This window comes from Haliaeetus leucocephalus, unplaced genomic scaffold, assembly GCF_000737465.1.
Source record: "Haliaeetus leucocephalus isolate CR32 unplaced genomic scaffold, Haliaeetus_leucocephalus-4.0 Scaffold784, whole genome shotgun sequence".
Classification (NCBI taxonomy): Eukaryota; Metazoa; Chordata; class Aves; order Accipitriformes; family Accipitridae; genus Haliaeetus; species Haliaeetus leucocephalus.
Genome location: NW_010973220.1, coordinates 2,095,522 through 2,110,222, shown reverse-complemented (window position 1 = coordinate 2,110,222; position 14,701 = coordinate 2,095,522).

The following is a 14,701-nucleotide window of genomic DNA, read 5'->3' as shown; positions in this document are numbered from 1 at the left end:
GATATGGTTGGCTTTCTGGGCTGCAAGTGCACATTGCTGGCTCATGTCCATCTTTTGATCCACCAGTACCTCCAAGTCCTGCTCTGCAGGGCTGCTCTAAATACCTTGATCTCCCAGCCTGTATTGATACTAGGAGTTGCCCTGACTCATGTGCAGGACTTTGCACTTGGTCTTGTTGAACCTCATGAGGTTCACATGGGCCCACTTCTCAAGCTTCTCCAGGTCCCTCTGGCTGGCATCCCATCCCTCAGGCATGTCAACCACACCACTCAGCTTGGTGGCATCTGCAAAGTTGCTGAGGGTGCACTCAGTCTCACTATGTCATTGATGAAGGTATTAAACAGTACTGGTCCCAGTACGGACCCCTGAAGGACACCACTTATCACTGATCTCCATCCAGACATTGATCACCACTCTCTGGACCATCCAGCCAATTCCTTATCCATCAAATAGTCCATCCATCAAATCCATCTCTCTCCAATTTAGAGGGAAGGATGTTGTGGGGGACCATGTCAAAGGCTGTTGCGTTAAAGGGTAAAGGAATTTGGCAGAAAATAAACCCCCTTGCGTTCCAGTGTATCCTCAGACATCAGAGGGGTTGGGGGCAGCTAGGTTTAGTTTCTGAGTAATGTCCAATTCAGTGCTGTAAGTCCGGTAGCGTAACTGTCACGATGACAGATGTACTTATAGCAAACTGCATTCTCGGCTTAGCTGTGTTCAACGCATGAGAATTACCAGACTTAGGGAGTTTGGTTGCATTACCGAACTATCACAACTAGAATAATGAGCAGCACAGTTTATTAAAGCAACAATACAGGTTCTTTTGGATTGCTGATGACGAATATGCTGTCTGCAAAGCATGTGCAAATATTGAATACAGCCCATGAAATAAAAAAAAGAAAGCAACTCTAAATAGAGAGATTTCTAAGTTTCCCAGGGAAGCATTCGGTACAGCCGAGTGTTTGAATCTCACCCAAGAGGGGTCCTTATTGGGGAGAAGGGAGGCTCAGCCCATCGACTGGTCCCAGAAGTCAGTGATATCCTCCCGACTTGTCTGTGATGCTATGTTCCCTAACAGTCTTCCTCTTTTGGGGTCTTTTTATACTATTTTTTCTTTTAGGTGAAGTTTGAGTGACTCTAGTCATACATACCTTTACTTTGATTGGTATAAAGTTCTCTCACTTTGCTTTTAAAGGTAAATGCTAGGAAAAATTCAGAGCACATGCTCCGTGGGGGGGTGGTTGCACCTTGGAGGTGGGTAACTTTTGGGGTGGAGGTGTGTTTTGGTATTATAATGAGTAAAGTTCACCCAAAGGACATGATGTTACATGTCAGTTCCCCAGAACTGGGCATGTGTGATATAAATCAAAAGTAGGGCATTAGGTTGACAGAACCCCCATTATCCTACCGTGTTGCTTCAGCGGATTCAATGCAAGGACCAACCGTTCTTGTTCCTATCGTTCCAGTTCCCTATCCCTGTGATCACTGAGCCTGGCCGCGGCGTCTCCACTCCACTTCACCCTCCGTGTTACTTTTCAGATTTAGCACACCAACTTCCCCTGGTGTTGCCAACATCCAAAAGTTGCAGGTTATGTTGCTTAGGGCACTACCATGGAACCGATTTCTTGCACATCCACTGCATTCCACCCTGGAGGTTCACCTTCCCTTGAGGGGGTAGGGTGTCATATCGATAAGTCACCTCCAGCAATCATTCCACAAAGGCTTTACAGAAGTCCGGATGATATCTGTAGCTCTTCCCTTGCCCACTGATGTACTCACTCCATCACAGAAGGCCACTAGGTTGGTCAGGCAAGACTTGCCCTTGGTGAAGCCATGCTGGCTGTCTTGAATCACCTCCCGGTCCTCCATGTGCCTTAGTATAGCATCTAGGAGGATCCGTTTCATGATCTTCCCAGGCACAGAGGTGACGCTGACAGGTTGGTAGTTCCCAGTATCCTCCTTTGTACCCTTTCTAAAAATAGGTGCAATGTTTCCCTTTTTTCCAGTCACCGGGAACTTTACCTGACTGTGATAACTTTTCAAATATCTTGGAGAGTGGCTTGACAACTACATCAGCCAATTCCCTCAGGACTCTGGGATGCATCTTGTCAGGTCCCATAGATACATATGTTCAGGTTCCGCAGGTGGTCACAAACCTGATCTTCTCTTACAGTGGGAGGGACTTTTTCCCCCAGTCCCCATCTTGAGGTCCATCCACTCGAGAGGTGTAGGAAGAGAGGTGGCCAGTGAAGACTGAGGCAAACAAGTTGTGGAGTACCTCAGCCTTCTCCTCGTCTATTCTTACCAGTTTGTCGGTCGTGTTTATCGGTGGGTCGGTATGCTTTCTTTGACCTTCCTTTTCCGGCTGACATACATATAGAAGCCCTTCTTATTATTCTTTTCGTCCCTTGCCAAGTTCAGCTCCAGCCACACCTTGGCCTTCCTGACCCCATCCCTACACAACCACACAACGTCCCTATACTCTTCCCAGGATACCTGTCCCTGCTTCCACTGCCTATGCATTTCCTTCTTGCCCTTTAATTTGATCAGCAGGTTTCAAGTCAGCCATGCTGGTCTCTTGCCTTCCTTTTCTGATTTCTTACACCTGGTTATTGAGAGTTCTTGTGCTCTAGGGAAAGTGTCCTTAAAGATCTGCCAGCTCTGTTCTGTTCCCTTGTCCCTGAGGACAGTTTCCCAGGGGGTCCTGTTGACTAATTCCTTGAACAGCTGGAAGTTTGCCTTCCTAAAATTCAGGGTCCTGACTTCACTCTTCACCTGATCCATATCCCTCAGCTCCACCAGTGCATGATCGCTGCAGCCAGGCTACCTCCAACAATCAATAGCTGAAATACAGCTGATTGATTGATTATTTGTCGATAGTAAAAATTAAACCTATTTTTTGTATCCAAAAGCAGGTAAGTACTGAGCTCCAGTTTCACAAGAAGTAGTTTTGCTCTGCCTAAGACTGGGTGCAGAGCCTGCGCAACTGTGTCTGATCTCATTACCACTCTATTCTCTGACAGCTCTGTTTTCGTCAGCCACATAACTATTCATAATGAAATCTTCTTATAAAGCTTCACAAGAAGCTACTGAGAATATTCACTACTTGTTATATTCTGTTTTTTTTTTTACTTCTGGGCCCTTTCAGCTTAATAAGATGGAGCACTGCCTATCAGTGGAGACAGACAATTCCAGCTAAAATCTTTCTACTTTATCCTACCTTATACTTTGACCTTAGATGAAAGGTAATGGCTGCAATATATAATACAGCTTACAGAGAGACACCTTCAGTGATGTTTATTAAGGTATTTCTATTTTTTCCTATTGATTAATATAAAAATTATTAAAACATTTCAAGTATCTCTGAGCCTTGTAGCGTGGTATGTTCTACTTCTTTAAGGTTTTCAGAAGAAATCAGTCATGTGGCAATTGTTCTCTTATTTCATTACTTCAAAAAAATGAAGCACTGATTTTGTATATGTTTGAATATTACAGCATTATCATTGATAGAATCGCTTTTGAAAGAGTAGAACAGGATAAGTTGGCAGGAAATGGTCTGTTATGTGATATTCCTGCAAGATACTTCCTCTGTTGTACTTTCAGATAGCTAGGTTTAATATTATAGAGATAAATAAACAAAAGATGCAATATGGGCATATGCATATACATATGTGTTTACTGGCTGCATAATTTAAAAAGGCACACATATATATGTCTCATATGTGAACACACACAAACATTAGTATATACCCCACCTTAACTTAAGCAAGTAAGGAACATACCTATGGGAACTTTATGGAAACATAACTTTCTATATAGACAGTGAAGAGAAAATCTCCACAAGAAAAGTCAAGATATTGAATGCATTTTCTCTCTACTAACTTTATAGGGAGCTTAGGGCAACCCTGCTGCTTGTTCTAAGTGTCTTACTTTGATACTTAAATAAGTACCACTGTAGATAATGGCAGATGGGTCAAGGCTAAAAAAGAGTAAAAGGAGAAGTTTTGGCCATATCAGCTTTTCTGTGAGAGCCGATTTCTGTGCAGGAAGAAAATGCTGTACTTCTTCACTCTTTTTTCTGATCCTTTCCTTTTCTATATCCTTTGATTAAGGCCTTTATCAGTGAAGGCTCAACAATTTGGGAATTTCAGTTTTATACTGCTGCAAAGTCCAGAGGATTTAGAAAAGGCTGTGAATGGGAATCACTTATGAATAATTGTGACATTCTACCGATTCCTAGATAAAGCTGTCAGCATTATTGGATGTTTTTACACAGGCAATCAACATTGTATCATTAATAATGGCAAACAGTAGAACAACTGACACCAACAGGAAAGAGGTTATGGTTGTTATGATAATCTTACTCATGTGCAAATCTATTAAATAAAATAAAAAGATATGTGACTGAGAACAAACATAAGCACTTTATTACCTAGATTAGCCTGGGATAATGCAAACAAATTAAAATTACATATTTCTTCCCTGTTGTGGCCACCTGTGTCCAGGAAAGATTTACCCCGAGAAAAAGGAGGTAGAATTTTCTCCATCAGCCAGCACCTTAGGAAGGTTTCTAACTTATAACAACATTTAACATTATACATGACTTTCCAAGAGCTCTGACACTAATAAGCTGCTTAGGGAGTATGTTGAATTGGTGTACCCTTTGACAGTTGCCATCACTTCTCTTCACTTTTAAGTCTGTTTTGGCTTCTGGAAGATTCCTTAATAAAAAGAAGAGATGAAAGTTGATCAAAGGTAAGCATTCAAGGAAAGTTTTTCAAAAGCAGTTAGTCTGTGTGAGCCTGTCCCCGTGTAAGGAACATTAGGCTGAGCCTGAACACTTTTGAAAATGTTACCTTTAACTCCCTCAGGAACTATGATGTCTTCCTAGTAGTCAGTATGATTATATGCCCAAAGGAAAATACAGGCCACTGCCATGAAAGGGTTAATATTTAAGCTTGGGTTTTGGAATCTAGATCACACTATAATAAAAGGGAATAGCTTATGGGAATGGGGATATAACTACAGATAATGTGGCAATGTGTTTCCCCACCTTATCGATACTGTGGTCTTCCACAAATACAGAAAGTAAAATGTTAATTTATGATTTAATTTAAATATCTGCTTTAAACAATTGTCACTTCCAGCCAAGGCAGCATCACAGAAAAATTCCTGTTCTGAACAATATGAAAGCAGCAGAGAAAGGAGAGAAATCAATGACAGAGCGCGAGTACTTTCAAATTAATTGAGAGGGGTAACATAAAAAATAGTCAGTTATGTATATAAATAGACAAACAATACTACAAGAGGAGTACCAAAATCATGGTACCATAACAGAACATTTTTGGGCTTTGAAGAGATTGATCTGTATGACTTTCTGATATAATCACAGATTGTGACAGAGGCTCGTAAATGTTAATGACCTCTCATGAGGAAAAAGAAGAAACAAAATGGAGACAAAAAAAAAGGTAATTCTATTTAAATCAGGATCATTAAACTGACATTAAATAAAAATATCACAAATAACATCCATATTTGTTGATAAGTTAATATAAAGAAGATAAATATTAATATGAATAACTTACTGGGAAATAAATTTACACTTCTGACCCTGTTTTTAAATGAAAGTTTTGTTTTGTTGGTTTTTTTTCTGCAAGAATGCCAGGTAAGCAGGATCCTCTGAATTTATCCACAGTGACATCATTATTCTCAGGAGAAGAGGTTTGACCTAACCAAAGTAATGGATATTATACATGTATATGGACTTTAAGGTAATTAAACCCCATTAGGGCTTAGGTAAATGCTAAACTCTTGAACTGCTTGGCAGTAATTTTTCACATGACTGGAGACTTAAGATATAGATTCACTGGAGGGTTATCATTATCCAATACACTGCTAAAAGTGTATTTCAGCAGTCTCTGTTTCTACTGTAATCCTCACCCACAGCTATAGAAAAGATGCCAATGGGTATACAGATCTAACCTCTATGGACTTGCATTAAATAATCATTGGATAAAATATAAAACCAATACAGAGGCAGGGATGAAAACATCACCTCATTCTATCTAAGAATTGTCCTAGCCATTAGATCAAAAAGGTCTTAGTTAATCTTGTTAATTCTTTCTTTTTTGAAAAATTAATCCTTAATTCTGTTATGCAGTGAGGAACAGCTGCATAAGAGTATGTCCACAAAAAAGAATAACCTGCCAAAAACCTGACAGAGCAAAGGTTTGACTTCTTCTCTTACAGAAACGAGGAATCTACAACATCTTAAATAGAGATTGAGTAAAATAGATTTTTTTTTTTTTTGAGGGAGGTGATGTGTTTTTTAACAGAATGAGGTAAAACAACAAAAAAATAATGTGGTACAAATTCTGGCCAAATATATCTAATCACTTCCAAGATTAAGATGTATACATTCTTGGTGATATGTTTTTAGTATATATATTTCTGGTTTTGGAGTGTCTTGTTGATCAGATTAAGGACATTTCTATTCATGGTACTGATTGCTCAGAGTCCCTTTCTTGCATGCCTAACTATTTCATAGAATGATATAATGGTCTGGGTTGGAAGGGACCTTAAAGATCTTCTAGTCCAAACCCCCTGCCATGGACAGGGACATCTTCCACTAGATCAGGTTGCTTAAAGCCCCATCCAATCTGACATTGAACAATTCCAATGATGGGGCACCCACAACTTCTCTGGGCAACCTCTTCCAGTGTCTCAGCACCATCATCATAAAAAATTTCTTCCTCATGTCCAATTTAAATCTACCCTCTTTCAGTTTAAAGCCATTGCCCCTTGTCCTGTCATTACAGGCCCTGGTAAAAATTTGTTCCCCGTCTTTCTTATAAGCCTCCTTTAAAGCATTGGAAGGCTACAAGAAAGTGTCCTCAAAGCCTTCTCCAGGCTGAACAACCCCAACTCTCTCAACTTTTCTTCACAGGAGAGGTATTCCAGCCCTCTGACCATTTCCATGGCCCTCCTCTGGACCTGCTGTAACAGGTCCATGTCTTTCTTGTACTGAGGGCCCCAGAGCTAGATGCAGTACTCCAGGTGGGGTCTCACAAGAGCAGAGTAGAGGGGCAGAATCACCTCCCTCGACCTGCTGGTCATACTTTTTATGCAGCCCAGGATGCAATTGGCTTTCTGAGCTGCAAGCGCACATTGCCACACATTATACACAGAACGTGATTGCAAGGCTTTTGGATTCTGCAATAGCAGTCAGGTACTTAAAAAATAGTTACTTTGGTACTGAATGTTGAAAAATTTAGGAGAAATATGTCTATACATCTAAATAGTAGCTCTACCTGAGTGATGTAGTTGATGAGTAATATGCTTAGAAGTGGGTTGTATGACGATCAGCATACTGAATTTCTCTTGGACTGAACATCATGCACATTGTTCAAAGGTATATGGAAGATCAAGCATTTCTGCATTAGATATTGGAGGGCATTTGACAAGCACCTGGAACAGAATTTCCAATTAAGTTTTTTTCTATAGGAAGGGGATTTTTTCTGGGGGAAAAAAAAGAAAGCAAAAGATAATAGTTTACCGTCATCAAACCTCATTAAAACTGCTTCAAAAAAACAACTAATGAGTGCCATGGGATGATCAGGAGAATGTCTTCAAAAACATACTTCTGTTCCAAACTACAGTTTAATGTAGATGGGGCCTAAAGTAACTTAGCTTGGACTAAACATTTATGCAGCAAAGGCAAGTGTTCAAAATTGTTATGAACTAATGTTGCTGTGGGACTGGAATTCACAATTACTTTTGTGACTCTGTCCCTAAGAACTATTTAAGTAATTAAAGATTCAAGTAGCAAAGGTGACAAATTCTAGGCATGATTTCTGCATCCACTGATAAACCTGCTCTTGGCTTTCATGTGACAAGATCAAGCTCAAAAATACGTGATGTCTGATAATGAAAAAAGAGTATCTGGTTACTAACCACTGCTGTGTTAAGTTTTCTATGTGCAGAAATGATACATTAAGTCAGTTACAGTGTTTTGAAAATTTGCTGTGTTATAGTAGTGTAAGATTGCAAGAATAATATCGTAATTTACAAGCAAAATATACCAACTGTTGACAAAAAGAAGATATTAAATAAAATGTTAGACAAATTACATCTGTATGTTCAGTGACCTACAAGTGTGTAGGACATCATACATTAACATAATAATTGATTCTTATGTACTGAAGGATGTGAGGTTTTGTTTCATCAGAGTTGTCTTATTTTTTAATGTTAATAAATACATTTTTAAGCTTGAAAATTATGAAATAGAAGAATTTTAATTGTCCCTGCAGCATAATTTTGACAAGAATGCTATAGAATATTTCACTTACATCTCTAAAATATTCCATAGTAACTAAGGCTGTGGGTATGCATTATTTAAGTGTTCTTTACTTGAAAATTGTAAATGGAGAAAAATGGTAATATTTTGTCTTGCCCCTGAGAAAGTGTTTATCTCAATAAATAATGATTTGATACTATACATATGCCAAGTGCTGGTTTAATCTGAATTCACTTTCAGTTTCTAATTAGACATCTGTTGAAGTCCATAACAGGAAATCTAATAGAGTTGTGTTGTAATTTGTCAAAGTGATTAATGATTCACAGTGTTAAAGTGTCCATAAATGGAACTCTTATGTGAATCATTATATAAGTTGAAATTAAGATCTTTTGCTTTAATGAAGAATGTTTCAAACTTGTATTATTACCAGCAATTATAACAGCAAAACACCCCAAAAAAGAAAAGATCAAATGGTAAAGCTATTTTTTTTGCCATCATTCCCTAATTGGAATACTTATGCTCAAAGTAACTGCCAAAACTAATGAAAAACATATTTTGCCTCTTTCTCTCTCTAGCTTTTTGATATTCCAAGATTTTAATGAAAATATGCATAGAACTCTTAACTGTACATTTTCCAAGTTGATGGGAAAATTTGTGAAATACCATTCATTATTTTTGGTACTATTTAATGGGTTACACAAAAAATTCTCTCGTATTGAACTCAATCATTCTGAGGATTGCAAGTGCAGGATGCATATTATTTCCTATAGTCATTTATAGTTCTTCAGAAAGTCAGCAGAAAGTCAATATGACAATTAAGTATCACAGCTGAGTTAAGCAAGTTTCTTTATTGCACTCAAGTTTAAAGTATTTTTCAGTGTTTGGTAAATCTGTGTCTTATTTTGCTTTGGGTTTGATTTTTTAAAAAACATTCTGGACAATAAGGACAGAACATTTCCTTTGCCAAAATAAATAAGCAAGTAAATAAATAAGTAAATAAATCTTATGTGTCAGAAAAGTTGCCATGGTTGTTGTGAGCCCAGTGAATAAACAATAATTTATTGGGTGAAAAAAATGATGGTAATCTGTTAAGCCACTCGTGTTCTGTCATGTGAAATTCCCTTCACACATCTTAGAAGGCAGATGGTATACAAGATTTTCTCCTGCTGCTCTAGAAAAAATGTGGTTTTTCAACAGTGTGTAGCTTATGTGTGGCAATACCTTCTCTTACTCACCAAGTAGACGGTTGGTAGAAAGTACTACGACTCTGCCCACAGTTCTTGTGCACCTTCAAAGCATTTTTAAGATGCAGCAACCTTCAGAACTTGCAGTATTTCGTGTTTTTTGATAATGGGAATTGTTCCCTATTAGCAAAAAAACAGAACAATTCACAACTGTTTCCAATTGTGAAAGTACATGGTGAATCAGAGAGAACACAGTGTACAAGGTCAAAATTCCATCTGGTTTGCTGGAGCGAGCTCAGTCATGTTCAGCATGAGATCAACAAGTTCCATTTCATATTGATTGTGCTTCAGAAGGTATCTTATTTACAGTAGTTTATAAAAATGTATGGCCTTGTAAACGGTCATATATGCTTTCCAACACACTTGACTTAAAATAAACTAGAAAACATGACATTTAGAGGTTACAGATTTTTTTTTTTAATGGAAAGAAAAAAAAGATTAATCTAATGCTAAAAGAAAAGAAATCTTGTACTTTATTAACACCAAGGAATATCTGAAATTCTCTATCTGCCTGCAAAATCATCAAGAATTATTTGAAAGAAGTATATGAAAATTGCAATACTTCAACAGATATTAATAAATATAAATATGTGCAATATAGGAAAAAAATGCCGTATAATCCCTTAAAAGTCACTCCACAGAATAGCAATATATTTGAGCACTTAAACTGATGGAAATTTATTTTTGGAAACAGACATAGAAAAACATCCTACTTGGTAGAATATTTTAAACTTAAATTTATTGCCAAAAAAATCCCAACTTCAATTCTTATTTTAAAATATTTAAACGCAGGATCTGATACTACTGTGAACGTCTGTTATCTCCCACTAAGTTACATGATTAGCTTGAAACAGATGTTGAGACATTTTCTTTACCATTACAAATGACTGGAAACTTAAGATAGCTGTAGGCACTAAAATGCGAATTCTTTTCTTCACAGCAAATGTCTGAGTTAAACCACAATTTTACAGCAAACGTCTGAGTTAAACCACAATTTTTTCTATTCAATTAAGAAAATCACTTATTTTAAAACATTTTTTTAAGAATTAAAAACAAGACAAAATAAGACAAACAAGCAAACAAACAGACAGACAAAAACTAGCCCTTGCAAATCAAAGCAAAACTGAAGTGGATATTTGAAACTGTTCTGAGAAAACAAAAAAGACAGACATTTCTGTAGTCCAACAAGTAGAACCTAACCTTCACACTTTAGCAAACTTAGTTATCTACAATGCTTTCTGATATAACTGGACTCTGACAGCAGTATTAATATATTGCTTTTCCTTTTGTACAATATGTGCTTCTCACATACTGTGTTACAGGTGGTTACGTACTTAAACTTGTGTAACAGCTCAGAAGTACTTAAGTGAAACCAAACAACTTAAAATAAAAGATTTAATTGCATGAATGGATTTGTTCACTGACAAATCTCATGTTGACCATGGCAAGTCATCCCACTGAAGATTTACACCTGAAAAGGGAATGTAAAAGTTAATTCGGATGTACTAGACTATCTGAGACTGTTACTCCCTGGATAAATTCAGGATGCATTGCCAAGACCCTCTGGAATACAACTACACTAAGCTGAAAGGGCAAAACTAGACTGTTGCATGATGTGTGACATCAGGGGAAAGTAGTCCCCCTTTGAACATCATACGTAGTAGTCGTTGCCTTGAACAATCTGGAAAAATTTGATAAAACTACAGGAAAGTGAAAAAGTCATAAGACTTATGGATCATATTTTCACATCATATTTAGCACATTTATTTAGAAACAGAGCAAATCAGAGTTGAAGCTACTGCAGGTAGGCCATGCTGAAGTACTAGCAGTTTGCTGTATCTTGTTCTTTTACAAAGAGAGCTGTGCCTGCTGCACCTGTGTCTAGGCTGTCAGATTTTAATCTGAGGGGCTGATAGTCACCAGCCACTGCTGTACTTTCTGCAGAAATCCCTTATTAGGCCAAGCACGCTGCCTTTCCATCAGGGATAGATGATGTCCAAGTGTCTCTAGGACTATTGAAAATGTGTTGTTCTTCTTTGAGCAAATACACTTGCAGATCTGCCTGTGGTTCTTGAACCTAATATTCATTCTCTGTAACATTAGTCAAATTATGTTATGTCTCTTTCCATCTGCAAGTTAGGATAATCCTACTTTCTTTTTCCATGTGAAGAGTATAAGACGTTCAAGTAAGGGATGGTCTTCTGATCTTTATGTAGTGACCTGTTAGACTGTACTGAGATAAAAATTATTAACAACTACTTTAAAAATTGTCATAATAAATTACTTTTTACTTGTCAGAAAGACCTGCACTTGAGGATGGAAGGATACAGCATAACTTAAGTTATACTTACGTAAGTGTAGTTATATAGCATAAACTATAACTTAAGTTATAGTTTACACTATAAACTATATCAAGACCAACTGAGCAGTGATTCCTAGATCAAATAGACTAATATTGACTCCTTATGTCCAGGTCTTGCATCCTGTGAAGCAGTCTGGTGACTTATTATTTGGGATAAGTCTGGCATGATATCTGCTCTACAGTTCTTTGACCCCACAGACCTCTTTAGCTCCCAGTAGCCACTGTGCTAAATAATTTTTCATTCTGGAAGAAGAAATTTGAGAAAAACAGAGAGATGTCATGTCTGTAGCCAAGGAAAGGAACCCTGAGCTGAGATGTGAACCTTTAGCATGATGTCACTAAATACCATGGTGGGGACAGGGCTGTTGAACAAAAATAGGCTTTGATATAATTTTGCTTTGCCTGTGCAAATATTATTTGGCATAATTTTGGCATGATAAAGAGCCACAAAATCACTGATCTAACATAGCTATAAGCTCTTAGAATAACTATAAACCACAACAGAATTTCTGAAGTAACAAACTTCTGTTTTAACACAATAAATACATAAGAAACAGAATAAAACATAGGAAATGAAATAACAGTGCAGTTAAGAAAGCTGCAGAACAAGCACAAAAGGCAAGATTATCTCTGAGTCAATTTTGGGGTACCAACTCCTCCAGAGAAACTGCTTCAGGACAAGGACACAGTGACCAGAGGACACAGTAACTGGATTTGGGAAGTGACCTAGCAGAAACAATTAACAATCAGTCTGGAAAAATGAGGATCTAAGGAACAGAAAGGCACAGGGGATAGTGTCTGGAGGGGATAAAAGACAACCCAAAAGATTACCCAAGCAGAATCAGTAGAGCACTGAAGACCCCAATGACTAAGAATCAACTACTGCAAAGCATCCTTTCCAGGGCACCTTGACACATGAGGCAGGATGCCCCTGGATGCTTTATGCCATGAGTGTGGACTTTCAGGATTTGGGGATTGCCTGTCATAACCATAACACTAGACTGCTAGTATTTCTATGATAACTTGACCTTGTATTTGTTAGAAGTATCCACTGTCTTTACCATACTTATCTCACAGTTATCTCATTATGGTAGTGGTCTACTACTATGGTTTAGTTTATAGTTAATAGTTGAATATTGCTAAATGGTAGTTTTATCCACTACAGCTGTGCTTGTTACACAGGCTATTGATCAATGTAAGCTATTAAAAATCATAATATATACCTTAAGCAGTCAAAACTTCTTTCCTTACCAGATAATACTGCTATGAAATTTCCCCTGTAAAACTTTTCTTGCTAGGTTATATGCCATAAACTCTTTTTCCCCTGCTTACACATTCCATGCACAACACATAATTGCATCAGCATACTTTATAATACAGAAACATGTTTATGGACACCAGTTGCTATTTATATCTCATGTGAGAACCTCTTTCTTGCTACATGGTCCTATGAGCCTTTGTAAATGTAGATGACTGAATGCGGAGAGGAATCTCATGTGTAACTCTTGGTCCAGGGGTTGACCCACCTGTTGTGATTCAAGACCTATTGTCTCTCTGTGTGGTAAAAGATCTCTGAACAAAAGTGACAAGAGGGGATGATCACATCACATGCTATAACCCTCCCTTTGGATCCTTCTGTTTACAAAACTTGAACAGCATAAAAGTACCCTGCAAGCAGGATACACACAATTTAAGAGCAAAAGGACTAGGAATAAGACCACGCAGGACTAACCAGCTACTATGCAAAGCATTACTACACTCGCCACGCAAGTGATGCTCCTAATACGTCTTTGCTGACCAAAGTCTTCAATCAGCAGGGTGATGGTCAGCCTCTATTACTGCTTGAATTGGTCTAATCCTCATTGCTCCATAGTTGCTACCTTCTGATTTTCTGTTCAAATGTAATTTTTTTCTCTTTAGGGTTTCATACCTTTCCATGGCAGTGATTATTATCTTGAATACTGGAGCTGCTATTACTATCTGAACAGTTATACTTTTGTCTGTGTTTTTACTTATCCTGAAAGGCTTTAGCTTTCTTATGCTCCCACATATTAACAATTCATTTTCTTATTAAAATTAGCTGTGGTCACACAGCTGTGCTGCATCAGATGACTCCATGAATCACAGGTGGACAAAACTCCTTGGATGAGAGTTAAACGATGGAGCTCAATGTAGATGCTAAAATATAGCTCTCTAGTGTCATCTGAAGATGTGTATATTTAGACACATGCCTGGCCTCTATCTGCAACAGAGGTGTCTCATAAATCATGTGTCACATCTGGCAGTGACATGTGGATGTCTAGGATGCCTTAGAGTGTTTTAAGTGGCCTTAGGTACCTGTGTTTAAGCAGTTGATTTGTGTCCATGGTGTTACATGTCTGCTGTAGGATTTGACCAGTCCACTGTTAGGAGGTCACAATGAGTCTGTAGTGGAAGCTACTCATGGAATGTAAATTTTGCTTTGTAGAAGGTTTTATAAACATGTGCTTAGTGTTGCAGCACTTACTTCAAGGCTCTGGATTGCATGCATCCAGAAATTTTAGCATGTGGTGGGCCATATTTGAAGTCCTCTACTGGAAGCTCAGTGAGCTTACCATGTTTTAGGAATCCATTCTTTTAGTGAGACTATCTGACAGTCCTGTGGCAGTTTTGGACTCCTACTAGGCAGTAAAAAATCATTTGGTGTGGGGAAGTCCACTAGAGGCATACTGGATCTGGAAGGTTGTAATGCCTTCTCCCAAAGTAATTCCTTAGTTCTGGGGGACTTTTATTTGGTTGGCTCTGAACATAGCATCTTCC